The sequence below is a fragment of the Mus musculus genome, chromosome 8, assembly GCF_000001635.26.
Source record: "Mus musculus strain C57BL/6J chromosome 8, GRCm38.p6 C57BL/6J".
NCBI lineage: Eukaryota > Metazoa > Chordata > Mammalia > Rodentia > Muridae > Mus > Mus musculus.
Window position 1 is genome coordinate 71032629 of NC_000074.6, and position 17448 is coordinate 71050076.

The 17448-nt window shown below is 41.0% G+C and overlaps 1 long non-coding RNA gene and 1 pseudogene across 3 annotated transcripts in view; both read right to left on the minus strand.

Moving 5' to 3' along the window:
- Gm18209 (predicted gene, 18209) lies at window positions 8209-9130 on the minus strand (annotated as a pseudogene).
- The window catches only part of Gm17576, a 43156-nt gene continuing 35685 nt past the window's right edge, over window positions 9978-17448 (minus strand). For 2 of the 3 annotated variants that reach the window (XR_870501.3, XR_001778577.2), the window contains 2 exons: window positions 10286-10412; window positions 9978-10081 (listed from right to left, as the gene is read on the minus strand). This is a non-coding gene — a long non-coding RNA (predicted gene, 17576). Of the gene's footprint in view, window positions 10082-10285; window positions 10413-10957; window positions 11137-17448 lie in introns of those variants that run through there. The other variant, XR_870502.3, reaches the window with a different exon arrangement.

The window sequence follows — 17448 nt, forward strand, 5'->3', positions numbered from 1 at the left end:
TAGGACTATATCCAATTTTCTGAGGAACCACCAGACTGATTTCCAGAGTAGTTGTACAAGCTTGCAATCCCATCAACAGTGGAGGAGTGTTCCTCTTTCTCCACATCCTCGCCAGCATCTGCTGTCACCTGAATTTTTGATCTTAGCCATTCTGACTGGTGCGAGGTGGAATCTCAGGGTTGTTTTGATTTGCATTTCTCTGATGATTAAGGATGCAGAACATTTTTTCAGGTGCTTCTCAGCCATTCGGTATTCCTCAGGTGAGAATTCTTTGTTTAGCTCTGAGCCCCCCTTTTTAATAGGGTTATTTGATTTTTCTGGAGTCCACCTTCTTGAGTTTTTTTTTTTTTTGAGTTCTTTATATATATTGTATATTAGTTCCCTATCTAATTTAGGATAGGTAAAGATCCTTTCACAATCTCTTGGTGACCTTTTTGTCTTATTGACAGTGTCTTTTGTCTTGCAGAAGCTTTGCAGTTTCATGAGGTCCCATTTGTCAATTCTCTATCTTACAGCACAAGCCATTGCTATTCTATTCAGGAATTTTTCCCCTGTGCCCATATCTTCAAGGCTTTTCCCCACTTTCTCCTCTATAAGTTTCAGTGTCTCTGGTTTTATGTGGAGTTCCTTAATCCACTTAGATCTCACCTTAGTACAAGGAGATAGGAATGGATCGATTCCCATTCTTCTACATGATAACCACCAGTTGTGCCAGCACCATTTGTTGAAAATGCTGTCTTTCTTCCACTGGATGGTTTTAGCTCTCTTGTCGAAGATCAAGTGACCATAGGTGTGTGGGTTCATTTCTGGGTCTTCAATTCTATTCCATTGGTCTACTTGTCTGTCACTATACCAGTACCATGCAGTTTTTATCACAATTGCTCTGTAGTACAGCTTTAGGTCAGGCATGGTGATTCCACCAGAGGTTCTTTTATCCTTGAGAAGAGTTTTTGCTATCCTAGGTATTTTGTTATTCCAGATGAATTTGCAGATTGCTCTTTCTAATTCGTTGAAGAATTGAGTTGGAATTTTGATGGGGATTGCATTGAATCTGTAGATTGCTTTTGGCAAGATAGCCATTTTTACAATGTTGATCCTGCCAATCCATGAGCATGGGAGATCTTTCCATCTTCTGAGATCTTCTTTAATTTCTTTCTTCAGAGACTTGAAGTTCTTATCATACAGATCTTTCACTTCCTTAGTTAGAGTCAAGCCAAGATATTTTATATTATTTGTGACTCTTGAGAAGGGTGTTGTTTCCCTAATTTCTTTCTCAGCCTGTTTGTCCTTTGTGTAGAGAAAGGCCATTGACTTGTTTGAGTTAATTTTATATCTAGCTACTTCACTGAAGCTGTTTATCAGGTTTAGGAGTTCTTTGGTGGAATTTTTAGGGTCACTTATATATACTATCATATCATCTGCAAAAAGTGATATTTTGACTTCCTCTTTTCCAATTTGTATCCCCTTGATTTCCTTTTGTTGTTGAATTGCTCTGGCTAGGACTTCAAGTACAATGCTGAATAGGTAGGGAGAAAGTGGGCAGCCTTGTCTAGTCCCTGATTTTAGTGGGATTGCTTCCAGCTTCTCACTATTTACTTTGATGTTGGCTACTGGTTTGCTGTAGATTGCTTTTATCATGTTTAGGTATTGGCCTTGAATTCCTGATCTTTCCAAGACTTTTTATCATGAATGAGTGTTGGATCTTGTGGAATGCCTTTTCCCCGTCTAAGGAGATGCATGTGGTTTTTTGTCTTTGAGTTTGTTTATATAATGGATTACGTTGATGGATTTCCATATATTAAACCATCCCTGCATCCCTGGAATAAAACCTACTTGGTCAGGATGGATGATTGTTTTAATGTGTTCTTGGATTCGGTTAGTGAGAATTTTATTGCGTATTTTTGCATCAATATTCATAAGGGAAATTGGTCTGAAGTTCTCTATCTTTGTTGAATCTTTCTGTGGTTTAGGTATCAGAGTAATTGTGGCTTCTTAGAATGAGTTTGGTAGAGTACCTTCTACTTCTATTTTGTGGAATAATTTGTGCAGAACTGGAATTAAATCTTCTTTGAAGGTCTGATAGAACTCTGCACTAAACCCATCTGGTCCTGGGCTTTTTTTTTTTTTTTTTTTTTTTGGCTGGGAGACTATTAATGACTGCTTCTATTTCTTTAGGGGATATGGGACTGTTTAGATCATTAACTTGATCCTGATTTAACTTTGGTACCTGGTATCTGTCTAGAAATTTGTCCATTTCGTCCAGGTTTTCCAGTTTTGTTGAGTATAGCCTTTTGTAGAAGGATCTGATGGTGTTTTGGATTTCTTCAGGATCTGTTATGTCTCCTTTTTCATTTCTGATTTTGTTAATTAGGATGCTGTCCCTGTGTCCTCTAGTGAGTCTAGCTATTGGTTTATCTATTTTGTTGATTTTCTCAAGAACCAGCTCCTCATTTGGTTGATTCTTTGAATAGTTCTTGTTTCCACTTGGTTGATTTCGCCCCTGAGTTTGATTATTTCCTGCCGTCTACTCCTCTGGGTGAATTTACTTCCTTTTTTTCTAGAGCTTTTAAGTGTGTTGTCAATCTGCTTGTGTGTGCTCTCTTTAGTTTCTTTTTGGAGGCACTCAGACCTATGAGTTTCCCTCTTAGATATGCTTTCATTGTGTCCCATGGGTTTGGGTATGTTGTGGCTTCATTTTCATTAAACTCTAAAAAGTCTTTAATTTCTTTCTTTATTCCTTCCTTGACCGAGATATCATTGAGAAGAGTGTTGTTCAGTTTCCACGTGAATGTTGGATTTCCCTTATTTATGTTGTTATTGAAGGTCAGCCTTAGTCCATGGTGGTCTGATAGGATACATGGGACAATTTCAATATTTTTGTATCTGTTGAGGCCTGTTTTGTGACCAATTATATGGTCAATTTTGGAGAATGTCCTGTGAGGTGCTGAGAAGAAGGTATATCCTTTTGTTTTAGGATAAAATGTTCTGTAGCTATCTGTTAAGTCCATTTGTTTCATCACTTTTGTTAGTTTGACTGTGTCCCTGTTTAGTTTCTGTTTCCACGATCTGTCCATTGATGAAAGTGGTGTGTTGAAGTCTCCCACCATTATTGTGTGAGGTGCGATGTGTGCTTTGAGCTTTACTAAAGTGTCTTTAATGAATGTGGCTGCCCTTGCATTTGGAGCATAGATATTCAGAATTGAGAGTTCCTCTTGGAGGATTTTACCTGTGATGAGTATGAAGTGTCCCTCCTTGTCTTTTTTGATAACTTTGGGTTGGAAGTCGATTTTATTTGATATTAGAATGGCTACTCCAGCTTGTTTCTTCAGACCATTTGCTTGGAAAATTGTTTTCTAGCCTTTCACTCTGAGGTAATGTCTGTCTTTTTCCCTGAGATGGGTTTCCTGTAAGCAGCAGAATGTTGGGTCCTGTTTGTGTAGCCAGTCTGTTAGTCTGTGTTTTTATTGGGGAATTGAGTCCATTGATATTAAGAGATATTAAGGAAAAGTAATTGTTTCTTCCTTTTATTTTTGTTGTTAGAGTTGGCATTCTGTTCTTGTGGCTGTCTTCTTTTTGGTTTGTTGAGGGATTACTTTCTTGCTTTTTCTAGGACATGATTTCAGTCCTTGTATTGTTTTTTTCCTGTTATTATCTTTTGAAGGGCTGGATTTGTGGAAAGATAATGTGTGAATTTGGTTTTGTCATGGAATACTTTGGTTTCTCCATCTATGGTAATTGAGAGTTTGGCTGGGTATAGTAGCCTGGGCTGGCATTTGTGTTCTCTTAGTGTCTGTATAACATCTGTCCTGGCTCTTCTGGCTTTCATAGTCTCTGGTGAAACGTCTGGTGTAATGCTGATAAGCCTGCCTTTATATGTTACTTGACCTTTCTCCCGTACTGCTTTTAATATTCTCTCTTTATTTAGTGCATTTGATGTTCTGATTATTATGTGTCGGGAGAAATTTCTTTTCTTGTCCAGCCTATTTGGAGTTCTGTAGGCTTCTTGTATGTTCATGGGCATGTCTTTCTTTAGGTTTGGGAAGTTTTCTTCTATAGTTTTGTTGAAGATATTTGCTGGCCCTTTAAGTTGAAAATCTTCATTCTCATCTACTCCTATTATCTGTAGGTTTGGTCTTCTCATTGTGTCCTGGATTTCCTGGATGTTTTGAGTTAGGATCTTTTTGCATTTTCCATTTCTTTGATTGTTGTACCGATGTTCTCTATGGAATCTTCTGCACCTGAGATTCTCTCTTCCATGTCTTGTATTCTGTTGCTGATGCTTGCATCTATGGTTCCAGATTTCTTCCCTAGGGTTTCTATCTCCAGCGTTGCCTCACTTTGAGTTTTCTTTATTGTGTCTACTTCCCTTTTTAGGTATTGGATGGTTTTATTCAATTCCATCACCTATTTGGTCATGTTTTCCTTCAATTCTTTAAGCAAATTTTGTGTTTCCTCTTTAAGGTCTTCTACCTGTTTAGCTGTGTTCTCCTGTATTTCTTTAACTGAGTTATTAAAGTCCTTCTTGATGTCCTCTACCATCATCATGAGATATGCTTTTAAATCCGGGTCTAGCTTTTCGGGTGTTTTGGGGTGCCTAGGACTAGGTGGAGTGGGAGTTCTGCGTTCTGATGATGGTGAGTGGTCTTGATTTCTGTTAGTAAGATTCTTATGTTTGCCTTTCGTCATCTGGTAATCTCTGGAGCTAGTTGTTATAGTCGTCTCTGGTTAGAGCTTGTTCCTCAGGTCATTATGTTAGCCTCTATCAGCAGATTTGGGAGACTAGCTTTCTCCTTAGTTTCAGTGTTCAGAGTACTCTCTGCAGGCAAGCTCTCCTCTTACAGGGAAGGTGCCAAGATATCTGGTGTTTGAACCTGCCTCCTGTCAGAAGTTGTGTTCTACTCAACAGAGGTCTTAAGATCCCATGGAGGGTCCTGTGCAGACCTTGCGGGTGTCCAGAAACTCCACGGGCAAGGAACCCCGGTGCTGGCGTGGACCGGAAGGGTCTTGTGCCCCTGATCAGGCTGGGTTATCTGCTTCCCTAATTAATGCAGTCTCTGGTTCCTTGAGATTGGATTGGAGCAGATGCTGTGTTCCACTCACCAGAGGTCTTAAGATCCCGTGGGGGGGGATCCTGTGGGGGTCCTTGAGGGGGCCTGAAGACTCCGCTGGCAAGGAACTCTGGTGTTGGAATGGACTGGAAGGGACTTGTGCCCCTGATTAGGCCAGGTTATCTGCTTCCCTAGTTAATGCAGTCTCAGGTCCCGCACATGATTGGATTGGAGCAGACGCTGTGTTCCACTCACCAGAGGTCTTAAGATCCCGTGGGGGCCGGGTGTGGTGGTGTACGCCTTTAATCCCAGCACTTGGGAGGCAGAGGCAGGCGGATTTCTGAGTTTGAGGCCAGCTTGGTCTACAAAGTGAGCTCCAGGACAGCCAGGGCTATACAGAGAAACACTGTCTCGAAAAACCAAAAAAAATAAAAAAATAAAAAAATAAAAAAAGATCCCGTGGGGGATCCTGTGGCGGTCCTTTTGGGTGTCCAGAGACTCCACGGGTAAGGAACCCTGGTGCTGGAGTGGACCGGAAGGGACTTGTGCCCCTGATCAGGCCGGGTTATTTGTTTCCCTAGTTAATGCAGTCTCAGGTCCTGCGCGATTGGATTGGAGCAGACGCTGTGTTCCATTCACCAGAGGTCTTAAAATCCTGTGGGGGATCCTGTGGGGGTCCTTGCCGGTGTCCAGAGACTCCGTGGGCAAGAAACCCTGGTGCTGGAGTGGACCGGAAGGGCTCTATTGACCTTTTCATGTAAAGATGCTGGGGATAAAATACACAACAGAAGATATCTTAACTTTTCAAGATGAGCTCAATTTGAAGTTGAGATATACAAGTACAGTTTCTCATGATGCTGGTTGGATAGTAGCAAGCAGCATAGTAAGCCACCACCAATTCGGGAACACATAAACTGATGCCATTCAATACAAGTATTTGGTGAACTATATGATATATTCAACATACTATAAAAGCCATTGCTGTATACTTTTATTCAACTATAGATTAATAGAAATGATCTGAACATACTGGAGCTGGACTGAACTTAGCTTTGGAGTTCGAACTTAAGTGTATGTTCAACCTACAATATACTTCTTGGTGAAACTGTACTTTTGAAACCTGGAAAAGAACCACTAGTGCCCTTATTAATTGTACCGAGTTCTTCTCATGACTTATGTTTCCCTTTATTGCATAATTGCAGCCTTCTGGGTAAGAAATACCAAGTGCTAAAGATCTATGCTCACACCTACAGTATAGCCAGGGATGTGCCTTAGTATGTTTGATATCAGTGTAGTATGGGGGACATTTCATGTTCAGTACCAAGTGATCCTTCTAAAACAAATTCTTCAGAAATTTAAACAAGAATGAATTTCAAGTATGATGTAATGGCTTAGGCCTGTTGTCCTTGAAATAAGAGTGAATTACAGGCTAACCTGGGTTCAGAGTAAGAGCTTGTCTCAGAAAACTAAACAGATAAAAAGGGAAAAAGTTATTTTAATGACAAAATTCATGGTCACTTATGGTTACAGACAGAGTTGGGAGCATAATTCATTAGATATTAATCCACAAAAAGTAAGGTCCCTGCAGTCTCTGGTAAACAGGCACTTAAACTATGTGTATGAGTAAAGCACAAGTAACAAAGCAAAGTTAAAACACAAGCCTGAGCTGAGATTAACTCAGGAATAGAGGGCAAGCACTATTTGTAAGCACATGACAATGACTTGACATTAAAGGTAGATATTAGCAGGCATATATGCTATCTAAGTTATGATTATGGTAGGATATTTGCAGATATCTTTTCATTTGATAATCTGAAAATTGGCCAAAATAGTTCAAAACTTTCAGATCTCTAGTGTGCAGAGTGTTCAAGAAAACATATAGCAAAGTATAAAACATCAAATACAAAATGCCATCTGATCTGAGAAATCAACTGGACTTCACTGTGAGATGCTAGGGTTAAAGTAGCACAACTATTCCTTGTCACTTCCAGAAATGATTAGCTCAACAGGGCTCTATAATAGCCAGAGGACTCCCTCTGCATATGTTCATGAGGTACAGTTGGGAGAGGTGATATGCAGGAGGTATGACATAATTGGAGTGGGTAAGTCATTGGGAAAAGCTGTCCTTGTGAAATGGTCTACTGGTCCTTCTTATAATGCATACTAGTTTCTACTGTCCACAAAATGATATAAACTCCTGTACTTGATGACTTTCTTGCCATAATGAACTGTGAGCTGAAGGGAAGAAATTCTCCCCTCCTCCCCCTTAAGTTGTTTCAAGTATTTGGCATTAACAATGAGAAGAATAGAAAAGATATAGTATAAACATCAAAGATAAAGCCCAGCATGGTGGCACTCTCCTTTATTCTCAGCACTAGGGAAACAGAGACAGGTAGATCTTGAAGTTTGATGCCAGCCTGGTGTAAGAAAGCAGTTCTGGGATACCCAGGGTTACACAGAGAAACCCTGACTCAAATGAAAATCCGACAAATACAAAAATATCAAAGATAAGAAGTTCCCATATGATTTCAATAGAGAAAGCCTTGAAATAAAACTTCATTTTTCAACAGCTCATTAACATTACTCTAAAACATATTAGGAATGCATCTCATTTGAATCCAATACAGAAAGAAGAAATGTACATGACTTGTAAAGACACAACCCATTAAATTCATGCCTTACTGCTTAAAGACACTAAGAGATTAGGTCATCTGAAAATTTATTTACAAGAGTCAAAATTAGAATTTAACACTCTAATGATTTATCTTCTGAATTATTGACCAGTTAGTGTTTAGTCACAGGGATCTTAAAAAGAATTAATGAATTCTGTTACTTAAGGGATTTTCATAATGCTTTGTAAACTGTTTTGATGACTTTGTTATACAACTTGATATTGGGTACTTTCTCAGAGGTTAGCCAACTGAAGACTTCTCTATACATCCATTTAAGGTATGTGTCTCTATTGACATCATGTTGGAGCTTCTCACTATGCTATGAACTACTACATAGGTGAATGCCATCAAGATGACTAGAGGCATTCCTGTAGATAACATGGCCCTGGGTCTCTGCCCGATGCATTGTCATGCTAAGAATGCCTTTCCATGTTCTACACTTAGAGATTTCTACTGTGAGTCTTCTCATGTATTTTAAGGGAACTGGACCGGGTAAAAGTTTTCCCCCATTGCTTGCAAATGAAAGATTTCTTACCAGTGTGGATTTGTTCATGTCATGACAATCACTTAAAGTATAAAAGGATTTCCCACAGTGTTTACATATGAAAGGTTTCTCTCCACTGTGAATCCTTTCATGATGTCGGAGGGCACTGGGATTAGTAAAGGCTTTCCCACAATTTTTACATACATAGGGTTTCTCACCAGTGTGAATTTGTTCATGTCTTTGACAGCCACTCAAAGAAGAGAAATCTTTCCCACAATGCTTACATACGTAGGGTTTTTCTTCACTGTGAATTCTTTCATGGCGCCGAAGTGAACTATGTCCAGTGAAGGCTTTGCCACATAGTTTACATACACAGAGTTTCTCTCCAGAATGAGTCCACTTATGTTTTCGAAAGTTACTGGAAAAAATAAAATCTTTCTCACATTGTTTACATATATAGTGTTTCTCTTTACAGTGAATCCTTTCATGGCATCAGAATAAGTAAAGGCATTATAATGCTGCTTATCTATACATATTTCTTCTCTAGTTTCATCATTCACAAGTATTTGAAATGTAATCATTACTTTTGAAGATTTCCTCAGGTTGGTTCAACTCAAAGGATCTCTGTCTAGTGCCACTGTCTTTATGCTTCAGAAAGCATTCTGGATAAATGAAGGCTTTCTCACATTCTCCAAATTTATAGAGGTTCTCTCCATGTAGCTCATATTCATAGTAGTCTGAAGAGGCACAGATACAGTAAGAGATGACTGACTAATGAGCATGTTGTCCTTGTACACATGGTTTTCACTAAGCATTGTTCTATGAGAAATTTTCCTGTTCACAATGGTGTTTGGAATCTGTCTGAAGATTTCTTTACTTTCAGTACCTTTGCTATGCTCCAACAGTCTTTCCTAAACTTCATTTCTGCTTAAAATAAAAAAAAGTAAAGTATACCAATAAAGGTATAAATTCTCTACCAGCAGAATTTCTGAGAATTTTTGAATATGATTGAAGGTTCTACAGGATGTGAAGACAGGTAATATTAAGGCACTCTATTCATATAGGATTTTTTTTGTGTTAACATTTGTTTATTTACTATTTATGTGTGTGCAGATGCTATGTGGGCATACGGAAATAGGAGGACAGCTTTTAAGAGTTGGTTCTCTTCTACTATATGGGTCCCAAGGATTGAACTCAGGTCTAACTTGGCAGTGAATGCCTTTACCTGATGAATCATTTTGCTAGCCTAATCATATGAGACTTCTTAATACCTCTAACAGGTTAACTATTTTGGAAACAATGAATATCTAAGTCTTATCTATTTTTGAGTTCAATCTCTTGCTATGATGCATGGGATAGCTTCAAATTCAACTCCTAGTAGCTGGGTTCATATTTGCCGCTATATCCAAGTACTTGAGTATTCCTCATGCAAAATACTGAAGCAAAAACTATTTTATTTAAAACTTGTTTTGTATACATAAAATATCTTGAAGACTGTTCTCAGGGTAAACATAAAATTGCTTCATATTTTCTCTGTATTCCATACTCAAAGCTTGAAGGAAGGTACACACATTTTTTTTAATTAACGTTGTGCTTGGATACAAGTTGTGTACATAAAACCATAAATATTTTCAATTCTATATGCACTTTTTTGGAGAGAAATGCTTTAAATTACATCACCTTGAAGTTGAGCTTATTGGGATGTTGTCTTGATTTTAAAAACTACTGGCCAAAACCAAACCAAATCAAAACAAAAAAACCCCTACTGGCCATTTCCATATTGTTGAGCTACATTATCCTGAGTTGGTAAAGTTACCTTTGATTTCTTCTAGAATATCTATGGTCCTCATCTATGTTCTGGCCTTCTTGTGTTTTTCCTAGAATATAGACCAAGAGAAATCTGATTTAGTCATACTAGGAAAAAAAAAACCAGATTCTACATAGACTCATGGCACAACATGACCATGCCTGATAAAGCCACCAAATTTACCTTCCCATATTACAAATCATGAAGCAACATTTTTGAACAAGACAGACTTACAATCTGATTGACCAAAAAAAAGGTACGATCTCAGTCATACCTATAGCAGCCAGGTTCCTGAAGGTCTCCTCCATTACATCTTTGTGCAGCTTCTTTTGGGAAGGATCTAGTAAAGCCCATTCCTCCACAGTGAAGGTTACAGCCACATCTTGAAAGCTCACAGAGCCCTAAAATAGCCAAGATATTTCCAGAAGAAAAGATGAGACACACAACACTGAAAATCTGCAAATGTTCTCTAAATGTTCAATATATATCCGAGTCACCACACTCCTTTTTTACGTTCATAACTGTACTCGCTAACATAAAAATCCCCACATTATCTTTGAAGCAACACAACAACAACACATACCAACTATCCTGCTGGAACTTACAATTTCTACTAATGTACAAGTCTTCACCATTTTCCCCACAAAATACTACTACCAGTGCAGACAAGTGTTAACACCAGCTGCATTAAACTTGCATATTTTTACAACAGATTATGAGGGTGAGTGTCCTCATCCAATACTAGTTCACAAGGCCATAATGTTCTGCCTCACCACAGATCCAAAGCAATGGAGCCAAGAGACAACAGAACGAATTATCTGAAACATGATATAAAATAAACCTTTCAACTTTGTATAAATTACTTTTCTCATTACTGTGACAAATAGCAATTCATGAAAAGTAAGATTTACTTTGGATTATATCTTGAAAGGGTAGAGCCTATCACCTGGGGAAGGTCATGGCAGAATTCATGGGAATAGGATTATGCAGCATCCAAATCAGTGAAGATCAGAAAGCAGAGCAGGGAATGCTGGTTTCCACTTGAATTCTTCCTTTTTCCTTTTTTATTCAGCCTGGGATCCCAGATTATGTTTATATGTAATGGTTAGTGTTGAATAACCTGGTGGATAGGCATCTTGACACACCTGTAGGGATTTATCTTGATGGTGTAAACTGAAGTGAGATGATTCATTTTAATTGTTGGTGAAACCATCCCCTAGGCAGAGGATTCTAGACTGTACGAAATGGAGAAAATGAGCAGGACATAGCATGTATTCACTACATTTTCCCTCTGACTTCAGATGTAATATGACCTGCTGCCTCATGTTCCTGCTCCCTTGACTTCTCCATCAGGAAGAATTGTATCTTGAATTGTGAGTTAAACCCTTCTATTCTTATATTATGTCATCAGGGTACTTCATGATAACAACCTGAAAAGAAACGGAGACTGGTACCACAGAGATTTAGAGTGGGTATTGATTCCTTAGTTACCCTTCTGCTAACACTTGCAGAGACACTCTGCTATGGTATGTGTCCTAGATGATTTCAAATTATGTCAACCTAAGTAGGAGACTATCACAAAAACCTTCAGTTGTTTTTCTCAGGTATATTGTAATAGGAATGCAAAGCTAATTAACATACTCCACTATCTAAAATAACATTAACAGATTGGTTAAGAATAGATCATGGTTGGTGCCTGTTTAATTATAATCAGAGACTTCCTCTGGCAGCTGATGGGAACAGATACAGAGACTTGAAGCCAAACATCAGGCAGAGAGCCCAAACTGGAGATTTTTACATTCAAGTTAAGGGAACCCCAAGGAAGATGGGAAGGAAGAACTGTAGGAGCCAGAGGGGATGGAGAGGGGAACACAGTCCACAGAATCAACTAAGCAGGGCTTATAGGGGCTCACAGAGCCTGCATGGGCTTGCACTAACTCCTCTGCATATATGATATGGTTGTTAGCTTGGTGGTTTGTGAGACCCTGAAGAGTGGGAGCAGGTGTGCCTCTGACTGTTGCCAGATCTTGGGACCCATTTCATCCTACTGGGTTGCCTCACTCAGCCTTGACATGATGAGAGTTTGTGCATCGTCTTACTGTATCTTGTTTTGTACGCTGTGTTTGGTTGATGTCCCTGGGAAGCCAGCTATTTTTTGGAGGAGGAATGGATGTGGGGGAGAGGGAAGGTGGGAATGGAATAGGGAAGAGTAGAGGGATATATAAGGAAAGAAAAAAAGTTCATGGAAGGGTCTAGGAGATGGCTCAGTGCATAAAGCATCCACTGTGCAAGCCTGAGTTTGAACTGCCAGAATTCAAGCAGAGCCAGAGATGGTAAGGCATATTTATAATTCTAACTGTGAGATATGCAGTAGTGAACAACAAAGACTGTCCTTTGACTTCTGTCTTAGGGTTTGTATTCCTGCACAAAACACCATGGCCAAGCAGGAAGTTGGAGAGGAAAGGGTTTATTCAGCTTAAACTTCCACATTGCTGTGACTCACCAAAGGAAGTCAGGATAGGAACTCATACAAGGCAGGACCTTGGAGGTAGGAGCTGATGCAGAGGCCATGGAGGGGTACTGCTTACTGGATTGCTTAGCTTGCTTTCTTATAGAATTCAGGACTACCAGATCAGTGATGGCACCACCGACAATGGGCTGATCCCCCTTGATCACTAATTGAGAAAATACTTTAAAGCTGGATCTCATGGAGGCATTTCCTCAAGGGAAGCTCCTTTCTCTGTGATAACTTCACTCTGTGTCAAGTTGACACACAAACCTGTGAGTACAACTTCCAAACACAATTGTATGTGAGAGCACGCAGTGTGTATGCACACATGTACACACACACACACACACACACACACACACACACACACAGAGAGAGAGAGAGAGAGAGAGAGAGAGATCACAGAAAAAGTTAACTGCATTTAACTGGCTCAAATGTAAACAGTTGATTTTTCACATAGATGGCCTTGCATAATGATGACATAAATCACAATCTGTTTAATATAGAATAAAAAAAAACCCTGTCATTTGGAAACACTCCTTGTATTCCCCTTTCCACTAACAGATATCAAGCTATGCATTAAAATAGGAAAAAAAACCCCAACAATTTTAATACTTTGAGATCACACTTATGTTTTGAATTTTAAGACCATAAGAAATAGATGTGGCCATTTAAATCTATGAATATGGCCTTATGCTTCACAGGACAGCAGTGAAAGTCAGCCCAAGTTTGATTCTGTACAGGATGAAAACAAGGCAACCAACGAAAGAGAGTGGCTGTGGTTGATAGTTCAGAAAAATCAAAGTTGAAGGACTTAAGAGACTAGGGAGAAAACCAAAGCAGGAGAAGCAGAAGCAGAGTTCCCCACCCTGAAGCACCATGACTTGTGGACGGAGATTCTCCTCTCTGTGGCGGTGATGAAAGAGAGAACTATAACCCAGTGAGGAAAGATGCAGGCTGCAGGTCAACAACACAAATAGGCGATTCACAGGGAACAATTAACCAAAATGATATTACAATCCTAAACATATACAACAGACTCTGGTGCTCCCAATTTCATAAAAAGCACAGCAGAGGCTGGTTCCCAGAACTTCCATGGCGGCTCACAACCACCCATAACTCCAGTTCCAGGGGACCTACAGTTCCAGGGAATGCCCTTTTCTGACCTTCACAGGCAACAGACATCCGTGGTATTTATACATATATGCAGACTATACACTCATATGTGTGTGTATGTGTATCTTAAAAAAGCATACTAGTGGAATTAAAGACACAGATTAACACTAATCCAGTATTAGGTCATTTTAATACCTGACTGTCTCCAATAGACAGGTTATCTGGATAAGAAGTAGAGAAATATCAATATTCCACCCAAATATGAGAGAATATACATTCTACTGAGCAGTTCATGGAGGCTTCTCCAAAATAGATCATATCTTGGGACATAAAAAGCTTAACAAATTCTGGAAGGCTGAAATAACTTCATGGGTCCTACCTGTCCACTGTGCAGTGAAATTTAAAATCAAGTGCAAACAAGTTTCTAGTAAATCCACAAACTACAGACATTAAACAACTCAGTGCCGAATGATGAACAGATACCCATTAACCCCTCCCCTCCTGCTTCAGTACTGTGCATTCCACCCTCCACTCCCCTTTTCTGTGAGCATTCACACTATTCCTATGTATATAAACCCAATGTTCTCTGGGCTCAGGGTCTCTTGCCAGAATTCACGCAGTGAGTGCTAGGGGGAACAAACCAAGTTTGAACTTGAAAATAAAAGACTCTTTTGCGAGTTGCAGCAGGCTTTGCAATTCTTTTTTTTTTAATTGATAATGTTGAGTATCAATGGTTTTAATCCCACCCACCCCCCAATTTTTAAAATTAGGTATTTATTTCATTTACATTTCCAATGCTATCCCAAAAGTCCCCCACACGCTCCCCCACCCACTCCCTCACCTACCCACTCCCACTTCTTGACCCTGGCGTTCCCCTGTACTGAGGCATATAAAGTTTGCACGACCAAAGGGCCTCTCTTTTCACTGATGGCCAACCAGGCCATCTTCTGATACATATGCAGCTAGAGACATGAGCTCGGGGGGGGGGGTACTGGTTAGTTCATATTGTTGTTCCACCTATAGGGTTGCAGATCCCTTCAGCTCCTTGGGCACTTTCTCCAGCTCCTCCATTGGGGGCCCTGTGATCCATCCAATAGCTGACTGTGAGCATCCACTTCTGTGTTTGCTAGGCCCCAGCATAGTCTCACAAGAGGCAAAATCTTGCTAGTGTATGCAATGGTGTCTGCGTTTGGAAGCTGATTATGGGATGGATCCCCGGATATGGCAGGCTCTAGATGGTCCATCCTTTTGTCTCAGCTCCAAACTTTGTCTCTGTAACTCCTTCCATGGGTGTTTTGTTCCCAATTCTAAGAAGGGGCAAAGTGTCCACACTTTGGTCTTCGTTCTTCTCGAGTTTAATGTGTTTCGCAAATTGTATCTTATATCTTGGGTATTCTAAGTTTCTGGGCTAATATCCACTTATCAGTGAGTACATATTGTGTGAGTTCCTTTGTGATTGGGTTACCTCACTCAGGATGATACCCTCCAGGTCCATCCATTTGCCTAGGAATTTCATAAATTCATTCTTTTTAATAGCTGAGTAGTACTCCATTGTGTAAATGTACCACATTTTCTGTATCCATTCCTCTGTTGAGGGGCATCTGGGTTCTTTCCAGCTTCTGGCTATTATAAATAAGGCTGCTATGAACATAGTGGAGCATGTGTCCTTCTTACCGGTTGGAACATCTTCTGGATATATGCCCAGGAGAGGTATTGCGGGATCCTCTGGTAGGACTATGTCCAATTTTCTGAGGAACCACCAGACTGATTTCCAGAGTGGTTGTACAAGCTTGCAATCCCATCAACAATGGAGGAGTGTTCCTCTTTCTCCACGTCCTTGACAGTATCTGCTGTCACCTGAATTTTTGATCTTAGCCATTCTGACTGGTGCGAGGTGGAATCTCAGGGTTGTTTTGATTTGCATTTCTCTGATGATTAAGAATGTAGAACATTTTTTCAGGTGCTTCTCAGCCATTCGGTATTCCTCAGGTGAGAGGCTTTGCAATTCTTGCGCTCATTTGGGTTTCCCATGGACTCAGAGCACAATATCTGGGGGCTCGTCCAGGATTTCCCCAGCAGGCCTCTGGAGTTGGCAGTCTGGAGAGTCTGTGCGGGTGAGCGAGTGCGGGCATTTCTGCTTGTATTGTCTGTTGTAATGGTGGGCTGTGAGGGTAAGGCTCGAATTTGGCCAGGAATTCGACTTCTTGTGGGAACACACTGGAGTGGTGAATTGGAGGTCTAGATCTTTTACCTGGTTCCTGTCTGTCTTGCTGTTCATCAACATCGGAGTCTGTAAGTCTGTTTGAACTTTTGCTTGCAAGTTTCAGGAGGCTCGGAGAGCCTATGGTGTCTGGTGCTGTCAAGTTCGGTGGGCAGACACACCTTAATGTGCTTTAATGTTGTGACCTCGGGAGACTGAAGGACCTGAGAAACTTCTGATCCTCCAAGACTCTTCAACAACGGACCTGTTACTCTAAGATCCTCTTCCTCCAAATCTCCCTACCCTTGCCCCATGGCCCTGCCAGTGCTAGTACAGGTTCTGGGATCCTCAGCCTATTCGAGACTGGGGCCATTGCACCTCCCTTCACCAGAAGGAGGAGCTGGAAGAGACCTGAGAGCTACCTCCCTCCCCTGATACCACTGTGGCTCTCTCACTCAGTGCATATGGGCCTCTGGAAAAGGGCAATCAGGCTATGCAATATTGGCCCTTCTCTTTGGATGACTTGTGTATCTGGAAAGCCAGCCCCTCACCCCCTTTTTCCAAAGGGCCAGTTAATCTCTTTGAGTCAGGGATTGGCAGAGATATTATGGACTAATTGGAATCCCCATTGTGCGTACTGTCCCCCAGAGCTCAGCGCAGGTAAAGAAAATAATCAGAACCCCCTAGAAGAGACCTTGACTAAATTGACCTTGGAGCCTGTTTCATACTGGTTGGTACCTCTCCCCCTGGCCCTGAACACCCCCCTACCATTTTAACCAGACCCCTTTTGAGCTCCTGCATGGGACCCCCACTCCCTTGACCCTGGCTCTTGATCCCCCCAGAGTGACTTTTCAGGCTGACAAGGATCTTATGGCTCCCCATCTGGAATTGCGGCCTAAACTTAGTGCCCTGTATAACGCAGGTACCCCAGAGGTTCCACATAAATACCAAGTTGGAGACTGGGTATATGTTAAGAGACATTGTGCTGAACACTCAGAAGCAAAGTGGAGAGGGCCGTTCCTGGTATTGCTAACCACCCCGACCTCCCTTAAAGTGGATGGAGTAACTGCCTGGGTTGACATCAGATCAGCACCTGTGCCTGATGCCAACTAGATAGCAACCAGACACCCAAGCAACCCCCTTCTGCAAGGCCAGAAAAGCCATGAGATGGCTACGGTGTATCTTCCATGCTGAGCCTCGGCAGCCCCCACAACCCTACCAGGGTGACTTGGTAGATGCTCTCAGCCACTGGGGATGTGGCTACTTGGTCTACTGCTTGAGGTGTATATGGTGGCTTTTATCTCTGTGATTTAGTGGTGAGCCTTGACTTTTGGGGTTTCGCTGCCCTGGAGACACAGGGGGAAGGATTGCCTGAATGTGGGGGACAAGGGACTTGTAAATCTAGACTACAACCCAGAAGTCCCCTTGGAGGGTGTGGACACCCAAAGTTGAAAAGTGTCCTACGAGAAACCCCCAAGATAAGAGAAGCAGCAGCAAGCCCATCAGTGTTAGGGGGCCAACCGTTTCTTCTATGCTACCTGGGGGTGTGAAACATTGGGAAACACATACAGGAGACCATTTAGGGAGTAGTTAAAGATTCAATGGCCAAGGT